This window comes from Pinus tabuliformis, chromosome 9 (assembly GCF_031772625.1).
Source record: "Pinus tabuliformis cultivar Carrire ecotype Pingquan chromosome 9, CPIR1, whole genome shotgun sequence".
NCBI lineage: Eukaryota > Viridiplantae > Streptophyta > Pinopsida > Pinales > Pinaceae > Pinus > Pinus tabuliformis.
Window position 1 is genome coordinate 59214495 of NC_142307.1, and position 20532 is coordinate 59235026.

General features: G+C 41.6%; 1 pseudogene; it reads right to left on the minus strand.

Moving 5' to 3' along the window:
- Nucleotides 1-20257, minus strand: part of LOC149147118 (long chain base biosynthesis protein 1 pseudogene) — a 36631-nt pseudogene extending 16374 nt beyond the window's left edge.
- Between the last annotated feature and the right edge of the window lie 275 nt (nucleotides 20258-20532).

A 20532-nucleotide genomic window follows, 5' to 3' on the forward strand; every position in this document is an offset into this window, starting at 1 on the left:
GCTTCAACTTGTCCGTTGGCTTGCGGGTAATATGGAGTAGAGCTGTTGTGAGACAACCATAGTTTGGCAGCTAATTCGACCATCATGTGATTGCAAAAATGCGATCCATGATCTGTGACTATAGCTTGTGGGACGCCGAATCTGGCGACTACATGATTGAAAAAGAAGAGGGCAACTGTTTCACCAGTATTATCTAATGTAGGCATCGCCTCGGCCCATTTGGTAAAATAGTCAACTGCGACTATGATATACCCATGTCCCCCGGTCGAGGTGGGGTTACATGTCATGAAATCGATGCCCCATTTGACGAATGGCCCAACAACAACTATTGGCTGTAGAGGTGCGGGTGGTCTTCTGGTTTTTCTATCGAAAATTTGACAAGCATGGCAACTTCTGACTGCGTTTATGCAATTTTTAAACATTGTTGGCCAGAAGTATCCTGCTCGTAAGATTTTTTGCGCTGTAGCATAACTAGATTGATGCCCCCCACACCCGCCTGAATGGCAATCATTCAGGACTTTTTCGGCCTCCTCATACTTGAGGCACCTTCTCAGAACTGTATCGATATCGCGACGGTAAAGTGTATCACCGACGATCATGTATTATTTTGCTTGGTATCGAATACGTTTTTGTTCGGAGCGAGAGGTATTTGGCCTATATTTTTGGGTTTGGAGATAAATTATTATATCCCCATACCACTGATTGCTTGAAGATATCAGAAACAAGCTTTCGTCCACGATCATTTCTTCAGATGTTTCATCGTTGGACGACGATGGGAGATCGCATAATAATTCTGCGAAAACCAGAGCTTTCTTTGACTTGGATTTTACAAATTCCATATCAAACTCTTGTAGGATTGCTATCCATTTTGAATATTTTCCCCCCAGCAACTGTCGGGACAATATATAAGTCATGGGGTTGCAATCTGACAGAATGGTGGTTTTTCGAAAGAGGACATAGTGTCGAAATCTCTGTATCGCTTGAACAACTGCGAGCGCTAGCTTTTCAACATAAGAATATTTGATTTCTGTATCATTTAAGTTCTTACTTAAATAATATATAGGATGTTTGATTCCGTCGTCTTCTTGAACTAAAACCATTGCGATGGTCGTATCCGCTTCAGCGAGATACAGGTTAAAATCTTTTTGATAATCAGGAGCATACATTAATGATGCTTTCATTAGGGATTCTTTTAAAGCATCAAAGGAAGCTTGCGCAACCTGATCCCAGACAAAGGGTACTTCCTTTTTCAAAAGACACGTATAACCTTTAGAAAGTTCGGCGTAATTTGGAATGAACCTCCTTAGAAAGTTTGCTTTCCCTTGGAGTTTCTGAATCTGAAGCAAATTTGAAGGTGGAGGCAAATTTATGTTTGCTTGAACCTTACATGGGTCAAGACGAATCCCGTCCTTTGAGACTACAAAGCCAAGTAAACGACCATAACTGACGCAAAATACACATTTGTGTGGATTGAGTCGTATCTTGTAGTGTCGGCAACGTAGAAATATCACTCTTAAATGCTGCGAATGATCAGTCCGCTTTCGCGAATGAGCCGGAAGGTCGTCGAGGTATGGTTGCATGATGTTTTTGATGTCATGGAAGGCATAATTCATCGCCCTCTGAAATGTTGCCCCTGCGTTCTTTAAACCAAAGGGTAATTTTCGATATGCAAATGTGCCCCATGGACAAATAAATGCAGTCTTTGACTGGTCCTGTGGGCGGATATTTATTTGATTATACCTGGAGAATCCATCCATAAATGAAAAGATTTCGCATCCGTCGCATTCATCAATTATCTGGTCGATGAAGGGTGTAGGGTAGTTGTCTTTTGGACAAGCTTGATTTACATCCCTATAATCGACGCACACTCTAATTGTTCCTTGTTTTTTCATAACAGGGACAATATTCGATACCCAATCGGTTAGAGGAACCGGGTAAATGAAACCATCATGGAGAAGTTTCTCAACTTCTGCCTTAATGGCAGTGGCTTTCTTGGGGTGCACCTGCCATAGCCGTTGTCTTACTGGTTTGACATCTGGATACATCTTAATTTCGTGTTCAACGATGCTCGAGTCAATGCCTCGCATTTCACTATATGACCAAGCAAAGACATCTCTTAATTCGTGAAAAAGAGCATTATATATTTCCAGTTCTGAAGAGAACAACATTTGCCAACATAAATATTGTCTATAACATCTGTTTTGGTCGAAATATTTATGGCGATAGTCTCTTCAATGTTGGACAAGTTTCGCTCGCAATCCACCGTGTTTACAGTATTTGATAGAAAATAAAAAACCGAAGGATGATAAAGGTCATCAGGAGTATCTTCTCCACAATTCGGAAGAAGGGAACGATGGTGGTAATCATCCCATGGTGCCCCTTCAATTACCATTGATTGAACAATTCCTTCGTCGGTGTCATGCACTCTTGACCAAGGATCTGAAGGGGTGCCACATTCCTTAGACCTATCTATCCAAACACTCGATGAGCGTTGATTTGGGTTTGCCACCCAGGCTAGGAACATTGATTGCTACAATATTTCCGTTGGGCTTGGAGGCAAAACCATCACATGATCCATGCCGAAATCGTTTTCTGAGATGTTTTTAGAAGATATCATGTTGCAGGTTCCTACCAATGCTACTTCCGCCAAATTGATTGGAGGTGGAAGGGAAAAAGTTCCCATTAATATAGGGTCTTTTAGTAGGCCTACTCCGATATTTTGAAGCGAATGGGGGCTTCCATGGATCATAGGAATGCTTCCCGTAACTTGAGAACTATTGGGGAGGAAGTTTTGTTGATCGACGATTGTAATCCCTCCTTGAAAGGGAAATGCAATCTTTCTAAAATAGGTCGACACCACAGCAGCCATGGCATATATCCATGGCCTTCCTAGTAGGATGTTGTAATCGAGATTTACGTCGATTACCTCAACATCTATTTCTACTGTTTTCCCTCCTAGTTCAACCTTCAAGTTACTTAGAATACCATATGGGGTATATGTTCTTCCGTCGAATGCTTTTAATGTCGTCGAAGATCGCGACAAGGTTGGAGATCCTAAAGTTTTCCAGCAACTCATTGACATAATGCATGTAGATGCCCCCTCATCAATAATTGTTCGATGAACAGTTTTGTTGAGGGCTTTCACTTGAACAAGGAAAGCTAGTTGAGCTGGTAATTGAGGATCGTATCCTTTATGATCGAAGGATACAAGATTGAAATCTTTTGGGTCTATCCCACCAATGGCTGATAATAAAGCCTAATTTTGGTATGGGCAATTTTGTAGTACTTCAAGAGTCGACATAGCGGATGGCGATTGGGCCAAATCTTCCACTATATTATAATGCTGTGCCGCTCTAGCACGAGGATTAAATGTCGATTTGTGTACTACTCCCTTTGGCGGTTTTATTGTCAGTTCAGGAATGATGGGTGGCGCAACTTCTGTCGAAGTTGTTGTCGAACTACTAGGTTGATCTTTATCCTTGTTGTTCGACAGCTGTGAATTCCCATAATCTTTGTTCCTTGTCGATATCAAAGCATCATTTTGCTGTTTTGAAACCGACAACATTAGCACTTGAGACGGGGAAGCATTTCCATTGTCAACCAGATTTGTTCCTAGATTTGGAAACGGATCAATTAACACCGCGGAGGTTTTTGAATTCTTGAAGAATTTTTTAAGCTCAGCTCTGTGTGGACAATCTAGTGTCCGATGATCCTCATCGCATATCATGCATGGAAATTTTTGTTTCCTATTTCCAGGAGGGCTTGCAAAAGATTTTTCGAGAGATGATTCTTCCTGTTTCTTCTTCTTCCCTTTGCCTTTCTTCTTGCCCCCTGGTTGCTTGGTTTTTTTGCCTTTATCTGTCGATACGGCATTTACTTCCGAGGCAAGAAGTTCATCTTTTGCATTTTGACCTGAAATATTACGGGCCTTTTTGGATGTAGCCGTTGTCGATTTCGTGTCTGTTGCGCCAATCATGCCATCGCCGGCATGAGAGTCATTGTTTGATTTAGGAGGAGGAGGAACTGAGAATTCCGGTCTAGGGGCATTAGGTATTTTATAGTAGAGCATGCCAGACTGAGTGTAAATCAAGTCCAAATATTGCGCACGAGCGATAACTTGCTCTTCTGTGACGACTCTCCCTTTTTCCACGTCGCCACTCATGTATATGGTTAGATATGTGAGTGGCCGTCGTTTGTTTGAAGTTGGTAAGGAGTTCCGTTCTCGTTTCGTACCTTATCGGTAATTGAAAATGGGTTAAAAAGGTTGTGGCTAGGGTACTGAAGTTGTCGAATGAAGCTCTAGGAAATTCGATATACCATTTTGCTGCCGGACCAGTTAACATCCTCTGAAAAAGGTGAAGCCTAATCGAATCATCGTTTAGGGTGTTTGATGAACACCGCAGATGAAAGGTCATCACATGATTCGACGGATCTTCACCCGGATTTCCATTAAATTTAGGAATATCTGATGGAAGTTTATGTGGAATCGCTGGCCACCAAGGAGCGTAAGCGATTGGATCATTTGTTAACCGATTTAAATCAGGTAACTCTAAAGTTGCCACGAAGGGTAACTGTTGATTCAGGTTAGGTGAATCATACCCAGGATAAGATGGGATTTCCTAAGCAGTTGGTCTTTGCATACCGGCATAATGCATTTGATGCTAGTAACTTTGGTAAGGTTAGCGAGCATGACCATTGTAAAATGGTTGATTTTGACTGTTTTGAATATACGGCTGCCCACTATTTGCAAAGATTTGTTGCTCAGAACCTTGGTATACTTGTTGGAATTGCGGTTGTTGGTATTGTACTAGCCATGGTTGTGAAGCCATGTGCTGTTGTCCGATACTAACTGTTTGACCAAGATGAGGGGTAATTGTACCCATCTGAACCTGTGTCATTCCACCAGTCAGCGATTGTGGTTGAGTCGCAGGGTCAAGGGGTTGTTGCATTACAACCTGAGAAACTTGAGGTTGGCATACAACAGGCAGCGCTTGAACTTGCGACACCGTCACAATAGCTGGCGTAGTTGGTATATTTGACATAGGTAAGCATTGTTGCATCGAATATACAACTCTTGGTTGTTGAGGTAGTATCGGTACCCAACCGCTTGAAGTAATTCCAGCATAACTCGAATTTTGTTGTGAACTCCCGTATGGTTTTCCTCCCGGAGGGGATAATGAAAGGGCATACTGCCCCCCATACGGTGGTAATCCAAAACTCAAGGGAATGGTTTGCCCTTGAGGGCCGGACTGCCCAAATTGACCTCCAAATGGATCAATTTGTTGAGACTCAACATAAGAGTTTCTGGATATTATTCCGGATGAACAAACAGGAACAGACCATACCGTCGAAATGGCCCCTGAGTGGGCTCCTTCTAGCGATTGAGAGCTATTTGGGACAGATGGTATACCAGCGAACATTGTTGGAGTGATAGCAGGGAGTTCTGCCGTCGCTGTGTCAGACGACACAGTCCTAGATGTCGATGGTTGTTCAGAAATTTCTAGTCTATCCAAAAGATTACCTAGTGATTCTACAGGAGCTTCTGCTGGTGGTAGACTAACTTCTGATGAAGAAGGATACACAGCGATCCCGACTCCAAATTGCGATGGAGTACTAGATGGAGGATCTTCCACAATCTCTTCTATGGCAATCAGACCAGGTGGAAGGGGTAGATCGTCAGGTCCGTAGAATATTTCTGGTGCCGAAGAAGGTATGGAATCGGCAACGACAGATGTTTGAGGAGCAAGACTCTCCGAACCGGTTGTAAATGGAACTGGTTCGGTAACACAAGTGTTTACCCTCAGACTAGGATTAGTACTACTGTCCTTCTGTGGCTGCTGAACTTCTTTTGTAGAGGCAGGGATACCAGAAATGTTTGGAGTAACTGGAGTCTCTGATGTTGTTGGAACACTTGTTCTAACTTTAACAGGAGATTTGGAACCGGTTAAATGAGTTCGCTTTGTCTGTACTAGCTTCGATTTCGGAGACAAAGACGGTTGACTCGTAAGCCTCCATGAATGACGGGGTTTCAATTAACTTTCTTCCACGATTGCGGATTACTCGTTCAACTAAAAATAAAGGGGAAGTATGTTTCTGAATTAAATGAATTTTAGACGCTTTGACACAACTTGTTTTTTCAATTTTTAAGAGTTGAGAAAAAACAAAAGATGACTCTAGTCTCCTTCGATTTTTAATGAGCCTGAAGTGACAAGTGCTCAGATGGACCTTTTCTGTTAAAGAGTCTGAAAAGGAACTAAAGGGACTGCTCTGGAAATATAGGTAGAGGGATTACCAAACCAATCGCAAAACTGCAGAATATTTTTTACGGTACGATAGTCAATCTTCCCGAATGCTATGTTCAATGCATTGCGATCGATAAGGCGGCAGACACGGCTTCCTATGGATAAAGGATTAAGCCTATTGTGGTCTCCCAAAATATACTCGACGGTACGTGGGAGCACAAGTCCGTACTGGCACTTATCGTCTCAAAGTGGAGGAATCACCCAACCATCAGTGAGAACAATAGTTACCAGGCTTTACGACGCTGGAATACGTCTCTAGCCTAGACTTCTAAATGTTGTGCGTTAGGTTCCAAAGCGTTGTTAGATTCATTGAATTTATTTTATAGTTGATCTTGTTTATGAAGTTTGCCTTTTAGGTTCACCGTGAGATGTAGATGTAATTCCTAAAATGAAATCTAAGATGATAAAAAATCTTTTTATCTTCTTTGTGCAATGAAAATCCTAGCTACTAAGGAAAGAAAGATAGAATCCTTTCACAAAGAGCAAAGAGCACACTCTAAATGCACTTTCCTAAATCAAACCAATCAGACTGTCTAAATGCAAATGCACATGCATGTATTTGTTTTCGACTTTCTTAGTATATGAATGATAAAAAGAAAGTTGATGCACAAATCTGAATTACTTTTCAAGCGACAGTTATCAACAAGTTTCTTTTCGAAATAAAAAATGGAGGCAATCACAACACCTTACGATTTGGAAATGAATACTTGTTTTCGACACTAGAAAAATTACAAATTCAGACCAAAAACAATAGTAACAAGATAATCGACTATCAACAGCAATCAAACTCTTTCCTATGATTGAAATTGACACTTGCGACACTTTCAAATCAAAGGACGACAGTACGATTATGTTACTTTTACAAAGGAGAACTGAAAATGACTCAACAAACACACAAAAACATTTACAGTTCTTTTGTACAAAGGAGGCGGAATAACAGCAAGGAAAAGGGGTTTCAAACAGAGATATACTGATCACAGGCAGCAAAATTCATGAATAGAACTGGAAAGAATGAATCACAGAAACCAAAACTGCACAAAGCCTAGCCTGATCAGCGCACCTGTAACACAGGGAATTTGAAATGTAGCGCACCTTCTACACTCGGGAAGTGCGCTGAATTTTAGATTCTCAGAACAGTACCTGCGCTGGGCCAGAAACGAGACTTTTCTTGGGTTCCGGGTCACAGTTTGCAGTTCAGTTCATGGGTTTTGGCCGAGCAAAAGGTAATCAGTAATTCAACAATCAGGGGTAGATCTAAGGAGGATCTAAGAGCTATCACAAGGGCAATCAGAGAGTTTGTGAATCAGTTGTTTAAATCATAAACAGATCCCGGAGATGGATTGAAGTGGCATTTATCTACTTTGCATTTGCTATGGAAAATGCAGTTCGAATGCTACCTGGCACAACTTCAGACTCCGTCTGTAAGTTTATGAAATAGACAACACGAAAGATAAACAAACAAACTAATTCGTCCCCAGTGGAGTCGCCATTTTGTTACAGGGAAAAGTGTCTACTCAGAACTGCTTATCCCACTAAGGTGTGATAGCTGCCTTAGAAACAAACAAAGTAAAGCTACTTTCGTTTTTCCTTTATGAAGTATAGATAGAGAGGAACAAAGAAGACCAACCTCTGTCTTGCGCTAATCTCCTGGTTCGATTCCTCTCTTTCTTGATAGTCTTTCGCTACTTGTTCCCTTGCACACCCAGCTTCACAGAGTACCTGTAAGATCACAGTAGCATAGCACTATACAAGAACATGGATCTATAATCATAAACAATCTAGGATCAGATGTAAATTGACCATACAAATGCAGCAAACATAAATGACACAAGAGTATGGAGGAAAACTTGAATAGCTTTTATTGATAAACAAGAAAGAGCCAAGAGGAGTTACAACCAGTTGTTCTGACCCAGCATCAACCTCTCAGCAAGGAAGCCCCTCTTCACCTCATACAAAGCTTAGATCACCCAACAATCTGATGTTTGTCTCAAGAAACCAACAACAATTCCTTACAATATGCAAAATTCCAGCCTCTGGATATCTGGGATGAGGGATCCATATATAGATATCTGTAAGGGAGATGAGTCAGCTTATGATTTGATTAGTGTCTTCCCTCTGATAGTTCTTGCTTCCACTTGGAGATTGATGATCTCTTACTCATCCTTGGTCGAATTCAGAGAGGCAAGTATCACAGGAGAAGTTTCTGGAAGCTTCCATTGCCTCTCCACCTCGCGGAATGACACTGCCATTTGTCATTTCTCACCCATCGCACCCCATAGAAGGGATTTTTGAAATGCAACGCACCCACACAATGTACTTAGGTGAGATGCAACACACTTGGCCTGTGGAGCAGCTGAAATGATCCTGTTTTGACCAATTCTGAGCAGTTTTTCATGGAGAACTTCTGGGAGAAGCTGTAATCAGTTGACCTTGTTTCTTTAGGGGTTAGAACAACATTTTTAGGGACTTGGAGCCCTTGGTTTATGGACATTTCATGCTTGGGGTTGCAGTGCCAAAAAATGTCTATAACACCTAAGTTCTTATATTTTCTTCCAAATTAGGAATATATTCTATTGTGCACATGTCCTTAACCCAAACGTGAAGTGTGACATCTTCAATGTCAAAAACTCCTTCAATGTTATTGATGCTATAGAAATTCCCATTGTAGATCACTTGACAATGCAATATACTAAAGCAAAATACTAGATCTACTTATACAATCAAACTTTGCGGAAGCTTAATCAATTTGAGCTAGATCAATCAGAACACATATAATAGAGAAGAAGAAATCATACAAATGAAACACAGAAGAATACTCTGGGGAAAGCCTCAGCTAAAACCCGATCTTTGTATTATCATACAAGTGGAAATATGTTCGAGTTACAAAAAGAATCAGCTCACAAGCTATCCTGTTCTCTCTGCAATCAAACAATACTGCTAATAGATAGCCAAAGGCTCTCACAACCTTCTCCTCTGCTCTCCAAGCCTCCTATTTCCTTGCGTAGTTTTTCCTATGGTCCAGTGCTTCCACTTGTGTGAATTCCCACCTCACACTACTCACTTGGCTTAGAAATAATTGCACAAACCTGAAGGAGATAATTCCTTCTGCATGGATGAGTTTCCTATATATGAAAAATCCTCCAACTGAGAGTACATTGTCCCTTCCTATGATCTCAACTGGGTCTCTGACTGAACTGACCTGCATGAGTTATTTATGAGAGAATATTTAGTTATCTGAAGTGCAGCAGTTAGATGCATGCATGCATTAACTAAATGAACTCACAATTAATTCCACAAACTGTTGGAACTAATCTAACTGGACTTAACTCAGTCAACTGAGCTAACTAATTACAACTCATCCTTATCTCTTTAACTGATGGATAAATTCCTCAATCAATGGGATAACTGTTGCATGTCTTCACATAGACTTCATGTTTGATTTTCTCCAACTAATTAACTCAAGATGAATTAATTAGTTATTTTTCAAATAGCTTCTAAGATCAAATTCGAATTTTACTTCTCTATTTTAGTTCAGGGACTAACTAAAAGAGGAATCCATCCAGAAATGCTATTTATAGCAATGCTATTTTTAGCATTTCCATTTTTCATTCCTTGTTGTTATATCCAAAACTGGTACCTGAGATGCTATTTATAGAAATGCTATTTATAACATTTCTATTTTTAGCATTTCTTGGTGCCATTTTCAATAGATGCAACTAACTTTTTAGTTGATCTTATGCATGTTGTGATAGTTCATTTGCACCTGTAATGAGATGGAAGATCGAAGAGTTCCATTTCTCCAATTCGCTTAAAAATATATATACCTTATAAAAATTTCCATAACAGGCACATTACAACTCCACCTCCCATCACTTAATAGGAATGAAACAATGCACACATCTAGTGAAAAACCAGATGCCATTGCAGATACACCAATTCAAAACATGACAATACTAATAATGAGGTTCTTTAATAGAACTTCTTAGTTGTGCCAGATTGAGCTACAACACATCTCATAACCGATCATTGACTGATCCTCTAAATTCTCTTAGCTCCAATTGAGATAGATGATCCAAACCCACATTTGTGTGGCCTAGCTTGACAAGGACTTCCAAGATAGATGCAACATTCTCACCAAATAGAAGAAAACATAGATCAAAAACTTAGAAATTAGCCTCTTTGAGGGGGAAACTTCCTTTACATTACATAAATGAAAAAATTCTTGGATGATACAAATGATAAGACCTCCTTGGTATATATATGAGTATAAGGGGTCACAATATAATCAAAGCCTACATAACAATAATAATGTAAGGGCACAACAATAACAATAGTAGGCTTCTATGGGCACAACAATAATAATAGGGGGATACACTAAAAATAACAACAAGGGGAATACACTAGTCTTATAGGGACCTAACATGACCCTCTCTTTCAAAAAGTTGTTGTCCTCAATGCTTCAGTAGTTCATATGATTTTTGTTGATGGTGCTGGACCCGCCAACATGTTAGGGGGTTGTTGTAGGGAAAAGTATCCGATTCGGATGACCCTATCCCACTCTAAGGGTGATAGTACCTCAGCAACAACTGTAAAGAAAACTACTTAAGGTTTACTTCTTTATGAAAGCAAGAGAGAATGAAGGAATTCACTAACCGTTGCCTTGCGCTTAATGTCGAATCCAAACTCTTCTCTTTGCTGCTTGCTCCCAGCTCCTTGCTCTTTTGCTGGCCCAGCTACAATGAGATCCTGCAAAATAACAAAGAAGGAAACTACAAGAAGCATGCAATCATAACTGATTCAAGGATTAGCATAAATCAAATATACAATTATCACAATACATCATTGAAACAAGTGCATATAGAAGAACCTCAATAGCTTTTATTAATGGAAGAAGTAAAGTTCTGAGAAGGTTACAACCATTGAAGGCCCCAATCCAGCAACACCTCCCAGCAGAAAGAATTTCTCCTCTTCACCTCCTTCAAGCAATCACCCAATAGTTCTATGGTGAAACCAACAGCATATCATTACTTTGCACAAAATTCCAGCCTCCTGAGCTCATAGGAGAGAGCTCAATATATAGATGAATTGAGAAAGGATGAGTCAGCTTGCAACTGATGTGTAGCTGCCTTGTGTCCTCTCTCTCTTCAGTTGATCTTCAGTTCTTGAGTCCACTTGGAGAACCTTGCTTCCACTTGGAGAAACAGAGCCTCTGACTCATCACAAGGCGAAATCCCTGATCCAAGTGTCATTTTTGGAAGATTCCAGAGCAATGACTCAGTGTGCCACTTGTCCCATCTCGCTCAGCGCAGGTGGCCTTTGTTCTACCTGCTTTGCAACGCAGGTACACCATGGAGGAGTTGAGTTTCAGCGCAGAAGCCTAGTGGAGCACCTGCTTTGATTTCAGGATTGCTTGTTTTTGAGTGTTTTCAGGTGGAGAACTGATCTGAGAGCTGTTGGTTTGCTGACCTTGTTCCTCTAGGGGTAGGAACATCATGTTTAGGGACTTTGGATCCCTTGGATTATTGACAATTCATGCCTGATGCTGCAAGGCACAAAATTGTCTATAACAGATGCCCCCTAAAGTATGAGGTCGTTTATCGGGTGAAATGCTTTATTAGGAGGATCCGAAGTTCATTCAATCTGCCGAGAAGTGTCCTGTAATAAGATACAATACAATACATTATTTTTCATACTTTTTCATGATCTAGATGAGGCGGGCATTCCCATGCTCAGCTTTATAAATTCATTTTGGTACATAGAACAGACGATCGTCTGATGGTAGACTGATAATTCTCTGCTGAAATTATCATCCTTTGAGAAGGATGATCATCTGCTGCAATGATGTACACATCAAATGTCTTTATATCCTGAATATATATCGCAGCCCGGATGGATGAAACTAGATCTGGGGTCTTCAATCTCTTCCGATCTTCACTCGATGTACAAGTCGATCCATGTGAGAATTTCTTGAAGTCGAACATGGAAAGACATCGCTTGATTACCGGTCAATGATGTAAACCGTTAACAAGCGCGAGAGGAATCACCGATAAGGATGATGACCCTCAAGGTACGGCAGTACAATTCACATGGTGGGAATAAAGGACTTGGCGTCAACCACCATGCAAAATCTTCTGGTCGAAGGTCATTGATGTATACCTGTCACCGGAAGTGAGAAACTTGCCATTGAGGCATGCAAGTTTCAAAGTACTGAAGGGGTTGTTCCTAGATCAACTCCTTGGATAATGAGCTGATGTCGACAAGGAGCGATTCGTCAAAGGAGGGCCTTAATGAATCCCACATTAGTGACACGGAACGGAGCTAGTGATTGTGATGAGGTGAAAACAAACTGTGATGTATGATTCAGGGTGGTGGTCATGAAATGGATGAAGGACAATGTATGGTAGTGGATGGGACACGGTTGACTCTTTGCAGAACAACATCTCTTGAACATATAACGACACTGATGTGATGGATCGGTAGCATTACCCCAAATGTGGATGGTGTGGCGAGGACCATGGTGATGAGACCGGTGAATGAAACAACCCAACCCGATGTGATACGGAGGACAAAGTGTCATGTTCAAGAGCGACTTGCTACCATTAAAGCTGTGAGGTTCTCCCAATTTTTTCCCCAGTCATTGCTGACCAGTACCTCTTTATTTTTGTCAAGCTTGAGGAGGATAACATATGCTTGTTCTATAACCTGCCCTTCGGGCAAGCCCATCGCTATGTTTTAACGAGCCTAGCGATAGGGAAACTCGTTCTCGTCTAAAGACAAGTTTGTCGCTATTTAATGAATTTAATGAGTCTAACGACAAGGATAACTCGGTCCTTTTCATTTTTAGAGAGTCTGAAAAGGTACATAAAGTCAACTCCAGAATTCCTTTTTCGTCATCTAATCCCTTAAGTCCGAAAAAGTATAAAACAATACAGAAGGGATGAATTTTCGATTGCTTTAACGAGCCGAACAAAACAAGCGCTCGATCTTTTTGTGCAATAATCCCTCAGGTCCAAAAAGATTAAAACCTAGGGGAGGGATAGCTCTTTCGGTCGTTTAACGAGCTGGAAGGCCAAAACTCGGCAAAATTTTCATATTTTACGAGTCAGAAGAAAAGAGCTCAAAGAAGACTCGTCTTTTGAGGAACGAGTGATAAACAGGGATAGCAGCAGATTCCAGGTACAGGTTGGAATATTCCAATCATGGCAGTGTCACAAGGATGGCTAAGTGAAATCACTCTTCGCAGCTGTTCCTCAAAATGGGTAAACAAACATATGGAGATGAACGATTGGCCAAATGAACGGATGGAGATGAGACTGCAAGAACACGACCCAGGGCTTTAATATGGCTGTCAAAGGTTACATTTACCAAGGTTATTTACCGGTTCATTTTTTCTGGGTGAGCTTGAACTCTAGGGGAAGATTGCTCACAACTTATGTTTATTTTTTAACGAGCATGAACTATGTGCTAAAACTGCTCGGATCTTGCGTTTATTTTTTAACGAGCATGAACTGTGTGCTAAAACTGCTCGATTATACCAGTCTTAATACAAGGAACGCCTCAGGTGAGGTAGTCATATTTAAGGAGCTATACCTCACTAGTTACTCCAATTTGGCAAGTTTTAACTTTTGCCCCACATCCTTTTTTATGCAAGCTGGAAACGGCTAATCCTACGAGTTTAACGGGTTAGACCTACAGGTTTAAAGGGAGGACCTAAAAATTTAAAAAATAAATAGTCGTCCCGTGCTTGCACTCCAAAAGGTTCGCATGCCCCCAGGTATAAAGTATAATTTCAAGGCTACCCCTCCTCTGTCCCACCTCTGTTTTTCTACTTGTCGTCTTGCTATATTTTTAACGATACTTGTCTTCTCGTTATTTTTCGGTGCCGACGGTACTTGTCTTCCCATCAGTTCACTTTTTGATTTTTGCAAGATCGCAACAGATAAAACATTGGCGTTACGGAGGGAGGTTTGCCTCTTACTTATTATCCGAAAAATGGTTTTGTTCGCTGCCGCAAACTAAACTCTTTTTTCCGGCGATGTCTATTACTAGGTTACTAAAGATGGTGACCACTTGTTGCAGCAATTTCATCTCTTTCTTTGGAGGCTGCCCCTACTTATCCTTCAAAACATATGTTTTAATGGGTGAGGCTTGGCTTCAAAGATGGTGGCTACTTGCCGCCACAAATGGATCTCCTCCCTCGGCAACCTACTTACCTAGACAAGGGGAGCGAGAAGCTGATTATCTCACTCACATAACTTTGACAAAAGAACTTTATCCTAGAACAACCCTCTCTTCCATGTCGGACGGGGTACGGACTAGTCATATTCTTCTGCGGAAATTAACTTTATACCCAAGGTTTTCTCTGCCCAAGGCAGGCCAGGGTGCATGCCCCCTGGGTCCCAGTTCTTTCTTCCGAATCACTCGCATTCATCGGGAAGTAGAACCAGGGGTGGAGGCATTCCTTGAGTGAATAAACCGTTAAGGGATGGTATTTGACTATTTACGATGCGTGATCCTGGAAATGAAAGTTGGTCTACGAGCTTGACCATTCTTCCTTCGTGCGGAAAACACATAACTCTGAAGAGTGAGGACACTATCGCCTCCATGCAATATATATAGTCTCGTCCAAGGAGTAAGTTATACACCAAGGGTCCCTGGACGACCATGACGTTCATATGAACTGTCTTCCCCTTCAATGTAACGGGAACATTGGGGAGAATCCCTAACGGGCGACTGGTTCCTTTATCAAAACCTGATAGATTTCTCATCTCAGGTAAAAGCGCCGGGGAATCCAGTTCTTTCCAAGCAATAGAGGAAAGGATACTCACAGATGCCCCTTCATCAATGATAGTTCCAGCCATCACCATTCTATAGATTTGGACAATGATTCTGAATGGTATATTGGCTGGTAACCGGGGTCTGCCTAGTTGGTTCCAATCAAAGGACACAACCAGGTTGCTTGTTGGTGGGACCGAATACACGGCCGAATACGACCCTGACGATGTTCCTTCCTGCGATAAAGGAATGGGCGCATTGCCCTGATGCTCATCAGAGTCTGTGTTGATGAAAAGAATCTGGATGGTGTCATCCTTGTTCTCTTCAGTGAGGGTGTCATTTGAAGATGAATCTTCAACGACGGTGTCATTTGAGGATGAAACCTCTGAAGGAAGAACCGGGTCAACTGCCGTTTCGACCTTTAGACTTTCGTCTGGTCTGGATTCAGTAGGTTCATTCTCAATGACCGACACTTCAGCTGACCACTTGATCGGGCCAGCTGGATTTTCAACTATCGAGGGACTTGGCACGAGTTTTTGGTATCCAGGAGGAAGTCGTAACGGTGAAACCGGACGATCTTCCAAAACTCTCTTCGCCTCATCTAAGAATGGACAACGGTGGATGGTGTGATCGCCTTCACACAGTCTGCAGGGTGATCTTGGTCTCCCTCTTTGTCCTTCACTCTCGCTAGTTGATGGAATGCAATCAACATGTCTATCAGAGGTTGATGCTACCGGATTGTGCAACCTGGGGGACCAGTCCCTTAGTATCCGGGGAATACAAGGACAGTCACGGTGGAAGTGGGTCCCTTTGCAAATGACACATGGCGATTTAGGCCCGGTCGGTGTAGTGTGTGGATTTTTGTCAGATGTCTTTTGCTTGCCCCCAGTCGCCTTCGCCATAGGCCCCTTCTGCTTCTTTTCTCTCTTCTTCTTTTCCTTCTTCTCCATGGGAGGCTGACTTTTGCTGGCTCTACCTTGCGAAGATGAAGGATCAGAGGAAGAATTGTAAGAAGTGGAAGGCTGGTGGGTAGCTCTAGACTGGTCTGACTGTTGATTCGACTGCTCAGGATTAGTGGTGATCTGAACTACATTAGTTGAAAAGAGCCATACAGGTAGGCCAATTGTCAATCCTGGAAGTGACAATGTGGCCATATGAGGCGCACCAACATCTCCCCAAGAGGAGAAGGGATTGGGACTTCCACCAAGGTGACTTCCTTGGTTGGTGGGCTCCATACTTTTCAACTGAAAGATCAACGTGGGAATAACAGGTGATTATGTTCCGATTAAAATAAATTTTATTAACGACGCTTTAGACACAACTTTGCTTTTTCATGTTTTAAGAGTCGAGAAAATGCTAAAGATGACTCTAGTCTCCTTCGATGTTTTAACGAGCCCCAAGTGACAAATGCTCGGCTGGACTTTTTCAGTTATAGAGTTTGAAAAAGGCCAAAAGAAACTACTCTGGAGTTCTAGGCAGAGGGTGTGCCAAACTTTTCGCGAAACCACAGAATACGTTTTACGGTACGGGTGGTCGATCTTCGTGAATGCTGTGTTCACTGCGTCGCGATCAGTAGGGCGGCCGACACGGCTTCCTATGGATAGAGGCTTTGTTCCTATAGGGGTCTCCCAATATATACGCGACAGTACGTGGGAGCATGAGTCCGTATTAGTGCCACCGACTCTCAGGAGGAATCACCCACCTTCGTAGAGATCGACGGTCACTACGTTTAACGACGCCAGAACACGTCTCTACCTAGACCTCTATGTGTTTGCGTTATGTTTCAAAGCATTGTTAAGTAAATTGGATTTATTTTAATGTTGATCTTGCTTAGCAGTTTGCCTTTAAGGATCACCACGAGATGTATGTAACAAATTCCTGGATGCAGTCTAAGATGAGAAGCAAACTTTTCAATCTTTCAACTTTGAAAATCTTAACTATTGAGGAGAAGAAAGGCAAATCTTTTCACACAGATCATAGAGCACACACTAATGCAAAATTTCCTAAATCAGCATGCAAACAGTCAAATGCAAAATGCACAATGCATGTATTTTCTTTTCCCTTTCTTAATGTTGATGTATTACAAAAAGAAAGTTGTTATATAACTTTGATTTCGATTTAAAGCGAAAACAAACAAGCTTGTCCAAAATCAAAAGACACCTTAAGATTTACTTGTTTAATCACTGGAAATACATGAAATCAAACCATAATGACGAAAGTAAAAAGACTAATCAGCTATGGACAGCAAACAAGCTAACTCTTTAGACCAGCAAAATGCCTAACACAGGTTCAGATCTAAGAGGCCAAAGCAAGACTATTTCACTTTCGTTATGGGAAATTGTAAATGATGTAAGAAATACAAAAGAACAAGTACAATTTCGTTATATAACAGAGGTGGAATGATGGCAAGTAAGGTTGGTTTCAGAATAGGTACAAGACTGGTAACTGGCTGCAAAATCTATAGTGAAAACAGGCAAGAAAAAGGGAGGAAACCCCAAATGCACAAGGCAAAATTGGGCCAACGCAGGTGCTGCACAGCTAGTCTGGCTCTCAGCGCAGTTAGCCCCTTCGGGACCTGCGTTGCAAAGCAGGTAGCCTGTGTACTACCTGCTTTGGAAAACGAAAGTTGCGTTTTCTCAGTTTCCGGGTCACAATTTTCTCAAAAATTCACAGTTTTTGCTCAAATCAGAAGCTATCAGTCAAGTACACACTAAGGGATGACAAGGAAGATGAAAAGCTATCACTAAGAGCTTACAAGGATCCTTGTAGATCAGCTCTTCAAATCATGAACCTGCTCAGAAATGAGCTAGAGTAGCTGCCCTCTACTTCGCTTTTGATATAGTCAAAAGCTTTTCGATTTGGTACTCTTTTGTTCAGGAAATGAATAGCAAAATACTACAAACAATCAAACAGATACGATCCCTAGTGGAGTCACCAGTTTGTTGTAGGGAAAAGTATCCGATTCGGATGACCCTATCCCACTCTAAGGGTGATAGTACCTCAGCAACAACTGTAAAGAAAACTACTTAAGGTTTACTTCTTTATGAAAGCAAGAGAGAATGAAGGAATGCACTAACCGTTGCCTTGCGCTTAATGTCGAATCCAAACTCTTCTCTTTGCTGCTTGCTCCCAGCTCCTTGCTCTTTTGCTGGCCCAGCTACAATGAGATCCTGCAAAATAACAAAGAAGGAAACTACAAGAAGCATGCAATCATAACTGATTCAAGGATTAGCATAAATCAAATATACAATTATCACAATACATCATTGAAACAAGTGCATATAGAAGAACCTCAATAGCTTTTATTAATGGAAGAAGTAAAGTTCTGAGAAGGTTACAACCATTGAAGGCCCCAATCCAGCAACACCTCCCAGCAGAAAGAATTTCTCCTCTTCACCTCCTTCAAGCAATCACCCAATAGTTCTATGGTGAAACCAACAGCATATCATTACTTTGCACAAAATTCCAGCCTCCTGAGCTCATAGGAGAGAGCTCAATATATAGACGAATTGAGAAAGGATGAGTCAGCTTGCAACTGATGTGTAGCTGCCTTGTGTCCTCTCTCTCTTCAGTTGATCTTCAGTTCTTGAGTCCACTTGGAGAACCTTCCTTCCACTTGGAGAAACAGAGCCTCTGACTCATCACAAGGCGAAATCCCTGATCCAAGTGTCATTTTTGGAAGATTCCAGAGCAATGACTCAGTGTGCCACTTGTCCCATCTCGCTCAGCGCAGGTGGCCTTTGTTCTACCTGCTTTGCAATGCAGGTACACCATGGAGGAGTTGAGTTTCAGCGCAGAAGCCTAGTGGAGCACCTGCTTTGATTTCAGGATTGCTTGTTTTTGAGTGTTTTCAGGTGGAGAACTGATCTGAGAGCTGTTGGTTTGTTGACCTTGTTCCTCTAGGGGTAGGAACATCATGTTTAGGGACTTTGGATCCCTTGGATTATTGACAATTCATGCCTGATGCTGCAAGGCACAAAATTGTCTATAACAGGGGTCTCCCTGGTAATAAGTCCCAACTAGACCTCAGACCATTTGGAGTAAGAGTCCCAGTAGTGGGTAGTATGGTATTGCCTTGATTGTGGTTGCACACAGAGGTAAGTAAGATGTCCTTGTTGAAAGCAAGGGTGTGACCTTGTGCAAGTCAAGGTAGGTGCATGAAAGGCTCTAACACATAGAAGGGTAGAGGAGTGCGCCCCTTAGAAGCCTGTGATAGCACACAGCTTGGAAGGGAACACATGAGCAGAAAGACATCACAATAAGGAAAGCATGATAGCCAACAATCCAAAGTGATGGGCTATACCAACAACACAGTTATATAAGATTCATACAAACACATACAGAATAGTCCATACATACATGCGTAAATTACAACTACATACATCATTAGAGTATCTAGGATAACCAAACTACAATAACAATATATGCATGAAACGTGTTGTCTTTGTTGTATTAAAAGAGTGAAATATCCAGTCATACATACAACCATGACGACCACTAGCCTTGATAGAGGAATGTTACAGTCACTGCCTCTTCGTCCTCCAAAGATATGTACTAGCTCTGCACTTTGGAGAAGCCAAGGCTTGTTACAATACACTCCAAGCTTTCTCTAAGTTATACTTATCAGAATCTTGGATTCCAAAAGCCCTTACAATGAGTTATGAGGTTGTATAAATAGCAATGGGTAGGGTGACCCTTGACATTCCCCTTTGTGATTCTTCAACTACCCTCATGTCTCTTCAACTTACACATGACTGTTTACATTCTACTATTGACACTTGGTCTTTCACTTTAAAACATGTTAACAATACAATCTGCACATGTACCCATGTGAGACAAAAATGGGCTTGAGTAAGCTATACAAGACATCACTAAGACTCAGACAGTTGTGGGAACAATAACTCTTTGACATCTTCTTGATGATTGACGATAGTGAATTGATGCCAAGCTTGGTAGTCTGTTATGGTGTCCGCGTACTCTGTGGTGACATCCTTCTGAAAGAAAACTCTTGCCTCCGTTACATCCGAGTACACTGATTTGGCACCATTGTCCAACTCATCAAATAGCATGTGCATCATGGTATTGAGTGCAGTCAGGCCAATGACATACTGATGCATAGTGTTTGCACTCATCTGCAAGTCTACGCTAGTGGCTATGCGTATCAACTGATCGAAGTACATGTCCAGCTCCAGTCAGACTTGGTTATTTTCTTTTGCCTCGGTGAGTGTGCCAATGGATGGGATCACATGTGTGCACACAATGAAATCCATGCTCCTAAACACTCATGCATGTGAAACTTGTAAGCTGGTGATGAGCTGTGGGAATTCCTCATAGTTCCAGATCTAACTCTAGATAAGTGATTTCAACTCCACTGCCTTTGGCTTCATCATCTTTAGCAAGTGCAACGGGCATCCCTCGTACCTCATTGCCCATATCTGCATGTGACTGACAACAA